The sequence below is a fragment of the Scyliorhinus torazame genome, chromosome 22 (genome assembly GCF_047496885.1).
Source record: "Scyliorhinus torazame isolate Kashiwa2021f chromosome 22, sScyTor2.1, whole genome shotgun sequence".
Lineage (NCBI taxonomy): Eukaryota > Metazoa > Chordata > Chondrichthyes > Carcharhiniformes > Scyliorhinidae > Scyliorhinus > Scyliorhinus torazame.
In genome coordinates this window covers 27,364,259-27,383,058 of record NC_092728.1, presented here as the reverse complement: position 1 = coordinate 27,383,058, position 18,800 = coordinate 27,364,259, and the positions used below count along the sequence as shown (strand labels likewise).

Here is an 18,800-nt window from a genome sequence, read left to right as displayed (position 1 = left end):
GGGAGGATGTGCAGACTCAGCACAGATAGTGACCTAAGCCGGAATCGAACCTGGGACCCTGGAGCTGTGAAGCAATTGTGCTATCCACAATGCTACAGTGTCTAGTAAAGAATTTAAGTCACTCCTCCACAATATTTTTATCTGTAATATTACGTACTGGAATGGCCTCTGGAAACCTAGTAGACACATCCATTACAGTCAAAAGATATTGATTCCCACTTTTTGTTTTAGGAAGCGGTCCTACACAATCAATTAGGACCCTCGTAAAAGGTTCCTCAAATGCTGGAATGGGTATTAAAGGCGCTGGTTTTATCACTGCATGAAGTTTCCCTATCACTTGACAAGTGTGACATGATTGACAAAATTTAACTACATCTTTATGTCATGCAGGCCAATAAAAATGTTTCTGGATTTTAGCTTGAGTTTTCTTTATTCCCAAATGATCTCCCACTGGTACCTCATGTGCAACTCCCAACACCTCCTTTCTATACCCTACCGGCAATACTACTTGATGAACTTCTGCCCACTTTTAATAAGAACATAAGAACTACTCAGTTAATGGTATGGCGTTGGGGAGAGTTATAGAACAAAGAGATCTAGGAGTACAGGTTCATAGCTCCTTGAAGGTGGAGTCGCAGGTGGACAGGGTGGTGAAGAAGGCATTCGGCATGCTTGGTTTCATTGGTCAGAACATTGAATATAGGAGTTGGGACGTCTTGTTGAAGTTGTACAAGACATTGGTACGGCCACACTTGGAATACTGTGTGCAGTTCTGGTCACCCTATTATAGAAAGGATATTATTAAACTAGAAAGAGTGCAGAAAAGATTTACTAGGATGTTGCCGGGACTTGATGGTTTGAGTTATAAGGAGAGGCTGGATAGACTGGGACTTTTTTCCCTGAAGCGTAGGAGGCTTAGGGGTGATCTTATAGAGGTCTATAAAATAATGAGGGGCATAGATAAGGTAGATAGTCAACATCTTTTCCCAAAGGTAGGGGAGTCTAAAACTAGAGGGCATAGGTTTAAGGTGAGAGGGGAGAGATTCAGAAAGGCCCAGAGGGGCAATTTCTTCACTCAGAGGGTAGTGAGTGTCTGGAATGGGCTGCCAGAGGTAGTAGTAGAAGCGGGTACAATTGTGTCTTTCAAAAAGCATTTAGATGGTTACATGGGTAAGATGGGTATAGAGGGTTATGGGCCAAGTGCGGGCAACTGGGACTAGCTTTAATGGTAAAAAACTGGGCGGCATGGACTGGTTGGGCCGAAGGGCCTGTTTCCATGCTGTAAACGTCTATGATTCTATGTCTATAACTAGGTACAGGAGTAGGCCATCTGGCCCCTCGAGCCTGCTCCGCCATTCAATGAGATCATGGCTGATCTTTGTGGACTCAGCTCCACTCTCCAGCCCGTACACCATATCCCCGAATCCCTTTATTCTTTAGAAAGTTATCTATCTTTTTCTTAAAAATGTTTAAAGAAGGAGCCTCAACTGCTTCACTGGGCAAGGAATTCCCTAAATTCGGTCCTAAATCTACTTCCCCTTATTTTGAGGCTATGCCCCCTAGTTCTGCTTTCACCCGCCAGTGGAAACAACCTGCCCGCATCTATCCTATCTATTCCCTTCATAATTTTATATGTTTCAATAAGATCCCCCTGCATCCTTCTAAACTCCAGAGTACAGTCCCAGTCGACTCAACCTCTCGTCATAATCTAATCCCCTCAACTCTGGGATCAACCTAGTGAATCTCCTCTGCACTCCCTCCAGTGCCAATATGTCCTATCTCAGGTAAGGAGACCAAAACTGAACACAATACTCTAGATGTGGCCTCACCAACACCTTATACAATTGCAAATCCACCTGCATATGTACAGGTCTCCATTTTCTCATCAAGACATCACTTTTACGGTAATAACACTCTGGTATAATCTCAGATTCCTCTTCCGTACATGCTTTCTGATATATCCGTTTTATTTCTACATCTTTTTGTTGTAACTCCGCCAATTTTCCTGAACTGAAAATATCCGCCTCATCCTCCACCTGTTCTTGTTCTTTTTCAACCATCTGATCAAAAATCGTTCCTGATAATTGCACTTCAACTTCATCTTACTCTTTGATTTCTCCTCTTGTCTTAACCTGTGACTTTCCGACCTTGTTACTAGACAATCTGGAAAAATCCCAGGATATTCGTCCTTCAACCCTTCCGTTGTCTGATTTTCCACTGGCTTATCCACCACAGTAGGCATCACTCCCACCTGCGATCCAGCTATATCATCACCCAAGATAAGCTGTGTTCCTGGACAAGATAGTTTATCTATTACTCCGACTACCACTTCACCACTCTTCATTGGACTTTCCAACCTTACCTTATATAATGGAACGCTACTCCTCTCACCCTGAATTCCACATATCACCACCTTTTCTGGCAACATTCTTCCCAAACTACATAATTCCTCATCTCTTAACATTAAAGATTGACTAGCCCCTGTATCTCTTAAAATTGTGACTTCTTTACCTGCTCCTCCTGATACACGAGTAAACTTTACCCACACAAGTAAATTCTTTAAAGACATCTGGCACCTTCTTAACAATTACTTCTTGAACAGGCTGCACAATCATTTGCACCTCCTTCGCTTCCCTTGGGCTTTCCTTTACCACTCTAACAAATCCCACTGTCTTACCCTGTTTTACCATAACAGCCTTCCCAGTGCTTTTCTTCAACCACCAACACTGTGACTTTACATGGCCTAGTTTATTACAGTGAAAACATTTGAAACTTTTCATTTCTTTTCCACCCTCCTGGATTTCTTTTTTAATCTGAGGTACACTCTCTTTATTAATCTGAGGTACACTCTCTTTATTGTCTCCCATCAGATCACCTTTACCTTTACCACTTGAGCATTTCTCATGTCCTCAGTTTCTATCCCTCACCGGCTGAAACCGATGTCGGAAACCAATCTTTGATTTATGAACTAATTCATAATCATCTGCCATTTCTGCTGCTAATCTCGCAGTTTTAACCCTCTGTTCTTCAACGAGTTCTCACTACAACAGGAATTGAATTTTTAAACTCCTCCAAAAGTATAACTTCTCTGAGAGCTTCATACGTTTGGTCTATTTTCAAAGCCCTTATCCACCTATCAAAATTACTCTGTTCGAGCCTTTCAAACTCCATGTATGTTTGACCAAATTCTTTCCTTAAATTTCTAAACCTTTGTCTGTAAGCTTCAGGCACTAGCTCATATGCACTTAAGATGGATTTCTTCACCTCCTCATACGTTCCAGATACCTCCTCCGGTAGTGATGCAAACACTTACCTACCAGCTTTGTTTGAATCAATAATACCCACATGTCCTGTGGCCATTGCATTTGTTTAGCTACCTTCTCAAATGAAATGAAAAAGGCTTCTACCTTCCTCTCATCAAACCTTGGCAATGCTTGGACATATTTAAATAGATCCCCACCACGTCTTTGACTATGATGCTCTGTCTCATTATCCTCATCCATCTCCTCCAACTGTACGTGTCCCTTTGCGTCTGCCAATTTTAACTGATTTTCATGTTTCGGAGCCATTTTCCGAAGTTCAAACTCTCTTTCTTTTTCCCTTTCCTCTCTTTCTTTGTTTCTTTCTTCTCTCTCCTTTTCTTTTTCCTCTCTATCTCTTTCTTTTTCTTTCACTGCATATTCAAGCCGCTTTAATTCTTTTTCACGCTCAAGTTGCTTTAATTCTTTTTCATGTTCAAATTGCTGAATCTGCAACTGGAGCTTTGCCATATCTCATGAGTCAGAATGTATCACAGGCAAACGTAAATGCGCATATACCGCGTTAAGTACCTCACCTTTTCGTATTTTGCTAGGCAGTGTTAACTGCAATGCTTTTGCCAAACCTAACAGTCTGTTTTTAGTCTCTGTCAGGAAGGTATCACATGTCCACCCCCAAAACCTTCTGAGCCTCCGAAAGAGCCATTGTTCACAGCACTCTCCCCACTTAAACTAAAATACCACACCGGAAAAGCAACAATCCTTCACTGTCTTTAAGTTCACAAAAGCCAATCCAATAGATAGACTTTTATCCCGGACTAGCCCCCAATTGTTATGGGGGAGGTGTTTTCAGAACCCCAAAATATATCATGGGGTTCAACTAACCCCCCCCCCCGCTTTAATGGATTGTTGCCTTTGAAGCACACGGCTGGTTCCCCAGGTGTAGTATTACAATTATGGACACGTGGTTTTTAAAACTATGTGTATTCCATGAACTCAAATTAACCTTTTAAATAAACATTGGATCTCTTAACACCCCTTACTTCAAAGATAACCCCGAAAATAATACAACACTACCCAATCCTGCAAACTGTTCCTTTACACATCCAAAAGACTTCACCTTCACAAAAACAGTAACACACCAGGTCAGTTAATAAATATTTTCTGTTGGATGGCAGAGATATATCAGCTTGGTTGACTTCAGCTCCAGCACCTTGCTTTTTCTTAAAATGCAGCTCTCAGCAAAACACACAGACAATCCCAGCTTTCTGTCTCAAATTGAAACTAACACTCCCAGAACTAACCTTAAAATGGCCGAACTGAGCTCAGCTCCACCCACTATCTGACATCACTATTTTCTTTAAGGTACATTGCTTAAACATCCATTACTTAAAGGTACTCTCACATGACACTCATCTGTGCAGTACAAAGCCTCTCGCCTGTACCACACCAATTATGTACAGTACAATAATCCCTCACCTGCAGCACACCTAATCTGTACAGTACAATAACCTCTTCCTGTACCATACTCAGTATGTACAGTGCAATAGCCTCTCCCCTTGCCTTTCCCACTCCCAGTATATATGTAGTATAATAATTCACGTTGAACAAGATGTTAAATTAAGATTATCTGCGTCAAAGAAATGTTGGGTAGGGGGAGGAGAGGTTGAGGTCTGGAGATGCCTTGCCATTGTCCTGGAGCAAAGTTATTTCTCACACAACATCACGTAACAAAAAGAAAACCACAGTCTAGTCATCATCGCATTGTGGGGTCTTGCTGTGCACAGCCTGGCTTTCCATTATTGCATCGAGTACACCTCAAATACACATAGCTTTGGGTTGCCCTGAGGATGTGTAAAGCACTGCCCAAACCAAATGAAAACTACTTTCAGATTCATCTAACTGAGGGTTCACCAGCAAAATTGTGCCTTGTAACTGCCCGCTCCATTCAGTAGCTCATGAAACAAGGTGGGGAAGGGTCTTTACCGACAGAAAGTGAAGGGAGCTGCACCAGGTGCAGGCTGCTAAGGTAGGGAACTCCACGACCTCTCCTGTTCCAGAATGAGCGACACCAATTCGACCACAGGGCACGGAAAATGTGCCTTCCTGAAACGGGGAAAAAAAACAAGGTAGGTTTGATAACCGGAACTGAACTTCGGACTCAATTGATCGCACCTGAACCCCAGTACTCCCCCGGTGTCCAATCAGCTGGCCCTCCCCCTTCTCCCCCTCCATGGCGAACACCAACAATCCCATCATTTATCAGATAATTGTAGGATCTTACTGGGCATATGTTGGCTGCTGTGCCCAATAGTACAACACTTCAAAGGTTCTTCACTGGTTATTAAGTGCATTGAGACATCCCCACAGGTTGTAAGATGTTTGAGGGAAATGCAACTCTTGCTGCGTTCTTGGGAGCCTGTTAAGACAGGCTCCAAACATGGCCCCCATTTTCACAAAAGCATTTTTAACTCAGAGAGAGGTGGAAATGGCCTTGGTGGGACTCTCAGATTCCAACCTGGGTCAACTGGGGCAATTTTCTGTGCTTCAAGCTGAGGAATGTGTTTTACAGAGCTTACCTAAACTGGGAATGCACGCTCAGGCACCACTGTTTAAATACAGAGGAAACCTCCCTCTACACTGTCCCGATCAAACACTCCCAGGACAGGTACAGCACGGGGTTAGATACAGAGTAAAGCTCCCTCTACACTGTCCCGGTCAAACACTCCCAGGACATGTACAGCACGGGGTTAGATACAGAGTAAAGCTCCCTCTACACTGTCCCTATCAAACACTCCCAGGACAGGTACAGCACGGGGTTAGATACAGAGTAAAGCTCCCTCTACACTGTCCCCATCAAACACTCCCAGGACAGGTACAGCACGGGGTTAGATACAGAGTAAAGCTCCCTCTACACTGTCCCCATCAAACACTCCCAGGACATGTACAGCACGGGGTTAGTTACAGAGTAAAGCTCCCTCTACACTGTCCCCATCAAACACTCCCAGGACAGGTACAGCACGGGGTTAGATACAGAGTAAAGCTCCCTCTACACTGTCCCCATCAAACACTCCCAGGACAGGTACAGCACGGGGTTAGATACAGAGTAAAACTCCCTCTACACTGTCCCCATCAAACACTCCCAGGACAGGTACAGCACGGGGTTAGATACAGAGTAAAGCTCCCTCTACACTGTACCCATCAAACACTCCCAGGACATGTACAGCACGGGGTTAGTTACAGAGTAAAGCTCCCTCTACACTGTCCCCATCAAACACTCCCAGGACAGGTACAGCACGGGGTTAGATACAGAGTAAAGCTCCCTCTACACTGTCCCCATCAAACACTCCCAGGGCAGGTACAGCACGGGGTTAGATACAGAGTAAAACTCCCTCTACACTGTCCCCATCAAACACTCCCAGGACAGGTACAGCACGGGGTTAGATACAGAGTAAAGCTCCCTCTACACTGTCCCCATCAAACACTCCCAGGACAGGTACAGCACAGGGTTAGAAATGGCGTTCGGATGAAAGGTTATCAAACTAATACTTTGATGTTCTCTCCACAGCACAGATGCTGCATGGCCTGTAATGTATTTCAATCTCTTCTGTTTTTTAAATTTATGGTACATCCCTTGTGAGATGCTGTGGAAAGTGCTGCCAAGAGCCAACGTCACACAAGCCTGAAGCGAGGAAACAGGTTTGAGGAATGTGACCAATTTCAGTGGAGCCTATTTGGAGCTTTGACTCTCACTCAGTACACCCCAGCTGTACTGTGACATGCTGGAACATTTAGCATTGCAGAGCTGGGGCTCAAGCTTGCTGCAGAGGCAATCAGAAATGCTGCCATGCAAACTGATCGCAGCTCTCAGAGCGAAGGGAGTTTGAGAATATCAGACGAGGGAGATGGAAAGGAGAGTAGAGGAAATCAGAGGCTAGGATATTCAGTGAGGCAACTTCAACTCGCCAGGTGACATTCCTCAGCACGCAAGGTGGTGTCAACACATTTAAAATCTGTCAGCTTCACTCAGCAACAGAGAGGTTAATCTGTGACTAATGTAAACAACTTGAGGATTGCCGCTGCATCCTCACTTCACTACTGCCGTCCTGAGATCCAAAGCCTGGAAGGAGCAAGGACTAAATAATTCAAAATATGGTCAGAACACAGATCTAACTTTTAAAATTTACTTCATGGCGAATGCTTTATACAAATCGTGCACCAGGGGGAGGTTCGCAAACACTTGTCAGCACAAATCCCAACATTCATGACAGGACATATCCACCAGCACTGTGTCCCAGTGTTAAAGTGGTAGACCTGTCCCCACTAGAACTGTACTCCAGTGTTATAGTGACATGCATTCCCCTCCAGTACTGTACCCCAGTGTTATAGTGCCAGACATTCCCCATCAGTAATGTACACCAGTGTTATACAGTGTCAGACATTCCCCATCAGTACTGTACCCCAGTGTTATAGTGCCAGACATTCTCCATCAGTACTGTACCCCAGTGTTATAGTGCCAGACATTCCCCATCAGTACTGTACCCCAGTGTAATAGTGCCAGACATTCCCCATCAGTACTGTACCCCAATGTTATACAGTGACAGACATTCCCCATCAGTACTGTACACCAGTGTTATAGTGCCAGACATTCCCCATCAGTACTGTACACCAGTGTTATACTGCCAGACATTCTCTATCAGTACTGTACCAGTGTTATAGTGCCAGACATTCCCCATCAGTACTGTACCCCAGTGTTATACAGTGACAGACATTCCCCATTAGTACTGTACCAGTGTTATAGTGCCAGACATTCCCCATCAGTACTGTACCCCAGTGTTATACAGTGACAGACATTCCCCATCAGTACTGTACCCCAGTGTTATAGTGCCAGACATTCCCCATCAGTACTGTACCCCAGTGTTAGTGCCAGACATTCCCCATCAGTACTGTACACCAGTGTTATACAGTGACAGATATTCCCCATCAGTACTGTACCAGTGTTATAGTGACAGACATTCCCCATCAGTACTGTACACCAGTGTTATACAGTGAGATATTCCCCATCAGTACTGTACCAGTGTTATAGTGAAAGACAGTCCCCATCAGTACTGTACACCAGTGTTATAGTGCCAGACATTGCCCATCAGTACTGTACACCAGTGTTATAGTGCCAGACATTGCCCATCAGTACTGTACACCAGTGTTATAGTGCCAGACATTCTCCATCAGTAATGTACACCAGTGTTATAGTGCCAGACATTCCCCATCAGTACTGTACACCAGTGTTATAGTGACAGACATTCTCCATCAGTAATGTACACCAGTGTTATAGTGCCAGACATTCCCCATCAGTACTGTACACCAGTGTTAGTGCCAGACATTCTCCATCAGTACTGTACCCCAGTGTTATACAGTGACAGACATTCTCCATCAGTAATGTACACCAGTGTTATACTGCCAGACATTCCCCATCAGTACTGTACACCAGTGTTATAGTGCCAGACATTCCCCATCAGTACTGTACACCAGTGTTATAGTGCCAGACATTCTCTATCAGTACTGTACCCGTGTTATAGTGCCAGACATTCCCCATAAGTACTGTACACCAGTGTTATAGTGCCAGACATTCCCCTCCAGTACTGTACCCCAGTGTTATAGTGCCAGACATTCTCCATCAGTACTGTACACCAGTGTTATAGTGCCAGACATTCTCCATCAGTACTGTACACCAGTGTAATAGTGCCAGACATTCTCCATCAGTACTGTACACCAGTGTAATAGTGCCAGACATTCTCTATCAGTACTGTACCCCAGTGTTTTAGTGCCAGACATTCCCCATCAGTACTGTACCCCAATGTTATACAGTGACAGACATTCCCCATCAGTACTGTACACCAGTGTTATAGTGCCAGACATTCCCCATCAGTACTGTACACCAGTGTTATAGTGCCAGACATTCTCTATCAGTACTGTACCCGTGTTATAGTGCCAGACATTCCCCATCAGTACTGTACCCCAGTGTTATACAGTGACAGACATTCCCCATCAGTACTGTACCAGTGTTATAGTGACAGACATTCCCCATCAGTACTGTACACCAGTGTTATACAGTGACAGACATTCCCCATCAGTACTGTACACCAGTGTTATAGTGCCAGACATTGCCCATCAGTACTGTACACCAGTGTTATAGTGCCAGACATTCCCCATCAGTACTGTACACCAGTGTTATAGTGCCAGACATTCTCCATCAGTACTGTACCCCAGTGTTATAGCGCCAGACATTCCCCATCAGTACTGTACCCCAGTGTTATACAGTGACAGACATTCTCCATCAGTAATGTACACCAGTGTTATACTGCCAGACATTCCCCATCAGTACTGTACCCCAGTGTTATAGTGCCAGACATTCCCCTCCAGTACTGTACCCCAGTGTTATAGTGCCAGACATTCCCCATCAGTACTGTACACCAGTGTTATACAGTGACAGACATTCTCCATCAGTAATGTACTCCAGTGTTATACTGCCAGACATTCCCCATCAGTACTGTACACCAGTGTTATAGTGCCAGACATTCCCTATCAGTACTGTACCCCAGTGTTATAGTGCCCGACATTCCCCATCAATACTGTACCCCAATGTTATACAGTGACAGACATTCCCCATCAGTACTGTACACCAGTGTTATAGTGCCAGACATTCTCCATCAGTACTGTACCCCAGTGTTAGTGCCAGACATTCCCCATCAGTACTGTACACCAGTGTTATACAGTGACAGACATTCCCCATCAGTACTGTACCAGTGTTATAGTGACAGACATTCCCCATCAGTACTGTACACCAGTGTTATACAGTGAGACATTCCCCATCAGTACTGTACCAGTGTTATAGTGACAGACATTCCCCATCAGTACTGTACACCAGTGTTATAGTGCCAGACATTGCCCATCAGTACTGTACACCAGTGTTATACTGCCAGACATTGCCCATCAGTACTGTACACCAGTGTTATAGTGCCAGACATTCCCCATCAGTACTGTACACCAGTGTTATAGTGCCAGACATTCTCCATCAGTACTGTACCCCAGTGTTATAGTGCCAGATATTCCCCATCAGTACTGTACCCCAGTGTTATACAGTGACAGACATTCTCCATCAGTAATGTACACCAGTGTTATACTGCCAGACATTCCCCATCAGTACTGTACCCCAGTGTTATAGTGCCAGACATTCCCCTCCAGTACTGTACCCCAGTGTTATAGTGCCAGACATTCCCCATCAGTACTGTACACCAGTGTTATACAGTGACAGACATTCTCCATCAGTAATGTACACCAGTGTTATACTGCCAGACATTCCCCATCAGTACTGTACACCAGTGTTATAGTGCCAGACATTCCCTATCAGTACTGTACCCCAGTGTTATAGTGCCAGACATTCCCCATCAGTACTGTACCCCAGTGTTATACAGTGACAGACATTCCCCATCAGTACTGTACACCAGTGTTATACAGTGACAGACATTCCCCATCAGTACTGTACCAGTGTTATAGTGACAGACATTCCCCATCAGTACTGTACCCCAGTGTTATACAGTGACAGACATTCCCCATCAGTACTGTACCAGTGTTATAGTGACAGACATTCCCCATCAGTACTGTACCCCAGTGTTATAGTGACAGACATTCTCCATCAGTACTGTGCCCCAGTGTTATAGTGCCAGACATTCCCCATCAGTACTATGCCCCAGTGTTATAGTGCCAGACATTCCCCATCAGTACTGTATCAGTGTCATAGTGACAGATATTCCCCATCAGTACTGTACCCCAGTGTTATAGTGACAGACATTCTCCATCAGTACTGTGCCCCAGTGTTATAGTGCCAGACATTCCCCATTAGTACTGTACCCGAGTGTTATACAGTGACAGACATCCCCCATCAGTATTGTACCAGTGTTTTAGTGCCAGACATTCCCCATCAGTACTGTACCCGTGTTATACAGTGACAGACATTCCCCATCAGTACTGTACCCGTGTTATAGTGACAGACATTCCCCATCAGTACTGTACCCCAGTGTTGTAGTGCAAGACATTCCCCATCAGTACTGTACCAGTGATATAGTGACAGATATTCCCCATCAGTACTGTACCCCAGTGTTATAGTGCCAGACATTCCCCATCAGTACTGTACCCCAGTGTTATACAGTGACAGACATTCCCCATCAGTACTGTACCAGTGTTATAGTGACAGACATTCCCCATCACTACTGTACCCCAGTGTTATAGGGCCAGACATTCCCCATCAGTACTGTACCCCAGTGTTATACAGTGACTGACATTCCCCATCAGTACTGTACCCCAGTGTTATACAGTGACTGACATTCCCCATCAGTACTGTACCAGTGTATTAGTGACAGACTCAACCCCATCAGAACTATACCCCAGTGCTATATAGTGACAGACCCATCCTCACTAGTACTGTACCCCAGTCTTATGCAGTGACAAACCCGTCCCCACTAGTTCTGTACCCCAGGGTTATACAGTGACAGACATTCCCCATCAGTACTGTACCAGTGTTATAGTGACAGACATTCCCCATCACTACTGTACCCCAGTGTTATAGGGCCAGACATTCCCCATCAGTACTGTACCCCAGTGTTATACAGTGACTGACATTCCCCACCAGTACTGTACCAGTGTATTAGTGACAGACTCAACCCCATCAGAACTATACCGCAGTGCTATATAGTGACAGACCCATCCTCACTAGTACTGTACCCCAGTCTTATGCAGTGACAAACCCGTCCCCACTAGTTCTGTACCCCAGGGTTATACAGTGACAGACCCACCCGTCCCCATCAGTACTGTACCCCAATGTTATAGTGATAGACCTGTCCACACCAATACTGTACCCAGTGTTATAATGACAGACCCATCCCCACCAGTACTGACCCTAGTGTTATACAGTGGCAGACCCATCCATCCCCACCAGTACTGTAACCAAGTGTTATCGTGACAGACCAGTCCCCACCAGTACTGTACCCCAGTGTTATAGTGACAGACCCGTTCCCACTAGCACTGTATCCCAGTATTATATAGTGACAAACTGTCCCTACCAGTACTGTGCCCCAGTGTTATATAGTGATGACCCATCGCCACCAGTTCTGTATCCCCGGTTATAGTGACAGACCCGTCCCCAGTCCTGTATCCCAGTGTTATTGTAACAGACCCATTCCTAATGGAACTGTACCCCAATGTCACAGTGACAGAACTGTCCACACTGGTACTGTACCCATGTTATACAGTGACAGACTCGTCCCCACCAGTACTGTACCCCAGTGCTATACAGTAACAGACCTGCCCCCACCAGTACTGTACCCAAGTGTCATAAAGTGACAGACCCACCCCCACGAGTATGGTACTCATGTTAAACAGTGACAGACTCACCCCCAACAGTACTGCACTCGTGTCGTAAGGTTACAGATCCGTCCCCACCAGTACTGTATCCCAGTGTTACACAGAGAAAAGCATGACCAGCTAGTACTGTATCCCAGTGTCATACAGTGACAGATCTGCCCCACCAGTACTGTATCCCAGTGTCACTCAGTGACAGGCATGGCCAGCTAGTACTGTATCCCAGTGTTATACAGTGACGGACCTGCCCCACCAGTATTGTATTCGTGTTGTAGTGACAAACTTACCCCCCGCCAGTGCTGTACACATGTTTTACAGTGACAAGCTTATCCCCGTCAATAATGTACTCGTGTTTTACACTGACAAACTTACCCCCCCAGTACTATACTCGTGTTTTACGGTGACAAACTTGCCCCCGCCAGTACTGTATTTGTTTTTTAGTGAGAAACCCCCGCTAGTACTGTACTCATGTTTTACACTGACAAACTTACGCTCACCTGTACTGTACACCAACATGATACCGTGACAGACCTATCCCCAGTGGGATGCAAACCAGTCCCCAAAAATACTGTCTCCCTTCTCATAGTGACAGATTTATGCACACAGCTACAATATTCCAGTGTTATACTACAAAAATCTAGCCCCATCAGCTGTACAATGACAGGCCCTTCAACACCAGTACTGTTCCTGTACAGTGACAGACCCATCCCAACTGTACTGCATCCTGTTGTTACACAGTGACAGTCCTGTCCCCACAAGTACTGAACCAGTATTACTGAGTGAAAGGTGTGACCAGCCAGTACGTTACCCCAGTGGAGCACGGTAGCACAGTGGTTAGCACTGTTGCTTCACAGCGCCAGGGTACCAGGTTCGATTCCCGTTTTGGGTCACTGTCTGTGTGGAATCTGCGCGTTTTCCCTATGTCTGTGCGGGTTTCTTCCGGGCGCTCCGGTTTCCTCTCACAAGTCCCGAAAGACATGCTGTTTGGTAATTTGGGCATTCTGAATTCTCCCTCCATGTACCCAAATTGGCGCCAGAATGTGGAGCCTCGGGGCTTTTCACAGTAACTTCATTGCAGTCTTAATGTAAGCCTACCTGTGACAATAAAGATTATTATTAGGGCAGCATGGTAACACAGTAGTTAGCAATGCAGTCTCACGGTGCCGAGATCCCAGGTTCGATCCCGGCTCTGGGTCACTGTCCGTGTGGAGTTTGCACATTCTTCCTCGTGTTTGTGTGGGTTTCGCCCCCACAACATAAAGATGTGCAAGGTAGGTGGATTGGCCACACTAATTGCCCCTTAATTGGAAAAATTGAATTGGGTACTCAAAATTTATTAAAACAGATTATAATTACTATTAGTGTCAGATCTGACCCCAGCAGGACGGTACCCCAGTGTTATAGAGACAGACCTGTCCCCACCAGTACTGAACCCCAGTGTTCTGGTGGCAGACCCGTCTCCACAAGTCCTGTTCCCTAATGTTATACATTGGCAGACCTGTTCTCGCCAGTACTGCATCCCAGTGTTATACAGTAACAGACCCGACCTCACCAATACTGTACCCCAGACTTATACAGTGACAGACCTACCCCCACCAGTACGGTACCAATGTTATACAGTGACAGACCCGTCCCCACTAGTACTGAACCCATGTCATATAGTAACAGACCCAACCTCACCAATACTGTAACCCAGTATTATACAGTAACAGACCTACCCCCCACCAGTACAGTACCAATGTAATACAGTGACAGACTCGTCCCCACTAGTACTGAACCCAGTGTCATATAGTAACAGACCCAACCTCACCAATACTGTAACCCAGTATTATACAGTAACAGACCTACCCCCACCAGTACAGTAGCAATGTTATCCAGTGACAGACCCATCCCCACCAGTGCTATACCCTAGTGTTATGGAGTGAAAGACCTGCCCCCACCAGTTCTGTACCCGTGTTATGCAGTGACAGACCTGCCCCCGCCAGTGCTGAATTGCAGTGGTACACGGTGGGAAATCCGTCCCCATCAGTACTGTACCCCAATGTTATCTAGTGACAGACCCGTCCACACCAGTACTGTACTCGTGTTATACAGTGACAGGCCCATCCCCACCAGTACTGTACTCTAGTGTTATAGTGACAGACCTGTCCCCACCAGTTCTGTACCCCAGTGTTAGTGACAGACCCGTCCCCACCAGTACTATACCCCAGTGTTAGTGACAGACCCGTCCCCACCAGTACTGTACCCGTTATAGTGACAGACCCGCCACACCAGTACTAAACCTGTTAGTGACAGACACGCCCACACCAGTACTGTACCCCAGTGTTACAGTGACAGACCCATCCCCATCAGTACTGTACCCCACTGTTACAGTGACAGACATGCCCCACCAGTACTGTACCATATTATACAGTAACAGACCTGTCCCCACCAGTTCTGTACCCCAGTGTTAGTGACAGATCCGTCCCCACCAGTACTGTATCCCAGTGTTAGTGACAGACCCATTCCCACCAGTACTGTACCCCAGTATTATAGTGACCGACCTGTCCCAACAGTACTGAAACACCAGTGTTCCCAAGTAAAAACCTGTCCCCACCCAGTAATTTACCCCAGTTTTCTGGGGGTTTACAGGTTATCGGTTAGCACTGTTGTCACACAGCGTCGGGGACCCGTGTTCAATTCCGGACTTGTGAGACTGTGTGGAAATTGCACACGGGATGCACTGTTTCTTCCCAAAATCCAACTATGTGCCGGTTCGGTGGATTGGCCTTGCTAAATTGCCCCATAAAGTCCAAAGGTTAGTTGGGGTTTGGTGACAGGGCAGCTAAGTGGGCCTAGGTAGACTGTTCTTTTGCAGGGTCGGTGCAGACTCGATGGGCCAACTGGCCTCCTTCTACAGTGTAGGAATTCTTTGGTTCTATGGGATGTGCCCATTCCTAGTTGCCCTTAAGAAGGTGGTGGCGAGCAGCCTTCTTGAACCACTGCAGTCCTTGTGGCGTAGGTACACCCATTGTACTGTTAGGCACTAAAGTTCCAGGATTTTAACCCAGCAACAGCTTTGGAACAGCCAATATATTTCCAAGTCAGAGTGGTGAGTGACTTGGAGCAGAACCTCCAGATGATGGTGCTCCCATATATCTGTTCTTGCCCTTCTAGATGGTAATGCTCATGGGTTTGGAAGGTGCTGCCCAAGGAGCCTGGGTGAGTCGCTGCAGTCACCTTGTCGATGGTACACACAGCTGCCAATTTGCCTTGGTGTTGGAAAGAGTGGCCATTTACAGAAGGCTAGCAATTAAGTGGGGGGCTGCTTTGTCCTGGAATGTTTCAAGCTTGTTGAATGTTGCTGCACTCATCCAGGCAAGTGGAGAGTATTCTACTGAATTGTGCCCTGCAGGTGGTGGACAGGCTTTGATGAGTGTGTGGGGAGGGGGGGTTGTCCCTGGATGGCGGAGGGGGCAGGCCCAGGAGGAAGCAGGGGTCTACCCCTGGAGGGAGAAGGGGGCTACCTTGGAGGGGTGGGGGACGGCTGACCTCTTGGGGGGGCAGGGGGGTTGACCCCGGGGGGAGGTGGGGTCGAATCCTGGGGGTGGAAGCAGGGGGTTGACTCCGGGGGCGGGGAAGGCATTTAACCACTGAGGGGGGAGGGGGGGGGGGGGGCTGGAAGGTGGTTGACCCCTGGGGAGGGGAAGGAGTTGACCGGGGGGGGGGGGGGGGGGAGTGGATAACTCGGAAAGTTGCGGTCACTGGATTTACTTTCTTGCTGACAAACCCAAGTCCTATTTCCCCTCTCGGGTAGTAAACCCCTCCCCAGCAACCAGTGCTCACCCTCTCTCTCCTGCTCAGAAGTCCGCTCTCGCCTGTCTCCGTCTGCCACTCACCTAATTAACCTGCGCCATCTTAGCCTCCTCTGGCCGCGCGCTGGAGCCCCGCCCCCCAGGCCCAGCTCCCATTGGCTGCACCGTCCACTTCCCCCAATGACTATTGGCCCCTCCCAAGCAGACAAGCTCTGACTGGCGGATGGGCCTACCAATCGAGAGGCGAGGGATCCGTGACGGAGAGACAGATGGCGGGTCTCCGGCCGCCGTAACGTCATGTTGTCGCCGGCCCGCTTCTGCGCTTGCGTCGGCCTGCTGGGTTGGGGATGAGCTGTCAATCAAACAGTAGGAGGACAAAGAGGATGGAGAGAGTGACAGGGAACGGGAGACAGACAGATACATACAGACAGACGGAAGGAGGGAGGGAAAAAGATAGAGATAGGCAGTGAAAAAGATTTAGATTTGTCACGTGTACTGAGGTAAAGTGTAAAGTATTGTTCTGTGTACAGTCCTGACAGATCATTCCATACCAGAAAGAGCATAGGGCATGCATAAATACACCATGTAAATGCATAGACACTGGCATCGGTTGAAGCATATGGAATTTAATGCTGCAACAGTAGAGAAGATGCGTGGAGAGATCAGTTGAGTCCAAAAGGGTCATTCAGGAGTCTGGTAACAGTGGGGAAGAGCCTGTTTTTGAATCTGGTAGTGCGTATTCTCAGATTTTTTTATCTCCTGCCCGATGGAAGAGGTGAAAAGAGAGAATAACCCGAGTGGGGTGGGTCTTTGATTATACTGCCTGTATTCCCCAGGCAGCAGTAGGTGTAGACAGAGTCAATGGATGGGAGGCGGGTTCGTGTGATGGACTGGGCGGTGTTCGCGACTCTGTGGTTTCTCCCTGTCTTGGGCCGAGCATTGGCCATACCAGGCTGCGATGCAGCCAAATAGGATGTTTTCTATGGTGCATTTGAAAGAGTCAATGTGGAATTTCCTTAGTTTCCTGAGGAATTAAAGGCACTGTTGTGCTTTCTTAAGCGTCAATGTGGGTGGACCAGGACAGATTGTTGATGATATGTAGACCTCGGAATTTGAAGCTGCCACCACAGTATCATTGATGCAGACAGGGGCGTGTACGACACTTCACTTCCTGAAGTCGATGACCAGCTCCTTAGCTTTGCTGACATTGAGGGACAAATTGATGTCATTGCGGCATGCCACCACATTCTCTATCTCCCTCCTGTACTCTGACTCATCGTAGTTTGACATCCGACCCACTGCAGTTGTGTCATCAGCAAACGTGTACATGGAGTTGAAGCTGAATTTTGCCACACAGTGTATGAACAAGGATTATAGTAGGGGCTAAGTATGCAGCCTTGCAGGGCCCTGGTATTGAGGACTATCGTGAGGGAGGTGTCATTGTTTATCCTTATCGATTGTGGTCTATGGGTCTGGAAGTCAAGGATCCAGTTGCAGAGGGAGGAACCAAGTCCTAGGTTTTGAAGTTTTTGATATGAGCTTGGCTGGGATTATGATGTTGAAGGCTGAGTTGTAGTCAATGAATAGGAGTCTGATGTCGGAGTCCTTGTTGTCAAGATGTTCTTGGGATGAGTGTAGGGCCAGGGAGATAATGTCTGCTATGGACCGGTTGTGGCGGTATGCGAATTACAGTGGATTAAAGCATTCAGGAAATATGGAGTTAATGTGTCTCAAGACCATCTCTCAAAGCACTTAATAATGATAGATGTCAAGGCCACCAGACGGTAGTCATTAAGGCACGTTGCCTGGCTCTTCTTCGGCACCGGTATGATGGTGGTCTTCTTGAAGCAGATGGGAACCTCGGAACGGAGTAGGAAGAGGTTGAAGATGTCTGTGAACACACCCGCCAGTTGATCCGCGCATGATCTGAGTGCAAGACCAGGGACCCCGTCAGGACTCGTGGCTTTCCATGTGTTCACTTTCAAGAAGGCCAATTTGACTTCTGAGACTGAGATGCTACGTATGGGTGCATCTGAGGCTATTGAGGCAATTGACCAGGGTTTGTTGGCTTCCTGCTCGAAACGAGCATAGAATGCATTGAGTTCATCAGGGAGGAGTGCTCTATTGCTAGAGATTTTACTCTGCTTTACTTTGTGGCCTGTTATATTGTTTAAGCCTTGCCAAAACCAACAAGAGTCCGTATCCTTAGTCTGTGACTCTAGCTTAGTGTGGTATTGACTCTTGGCGTCCCTGATGGCTTTGCAGAGATCATACCTAGATTTCTTGTATAGATCAGGGTCACCTGTCTTGTACGCCTCAGACCTGGACTTCAGTA

General features: G+C 46.7%; 1 protein-coding gene across 4 annotated transcripts in view; it reads right to left on the bottom strand.

Moving 5' to 3' along the window:
- LOC140398979 (serine/threonine-protein kinase A-Raf-like) overlaps positions 1-16,631 on the bottom strand; it is a 222,328-nt gene extending 205,697 nt beyond the window's left edge. Inside the window, exons 1-2 of one of the 4 annotated variants that reach the window (XM_072488001.1) lie at positions 16,550-16,631; positions 5,244-5,363 (exon numbers count right to left, since the gene is read on the bottom strand). The gene's annotated coding sequence lies outside the window, so the exon portion shown is untranslated. Of the gene's footprint in view, positions 1-5,243; positions 5,364-16,496 lie in introns of all 4 variants that reach the window. The other 3 variants (XM_072488002.1, XM_072488004.1, XM_072488003.1) reach the window with 3 other exon arrangements.
- Between the last annotated feature and the right edge of the window lie 2,169 nt (positions 16,632-18,800).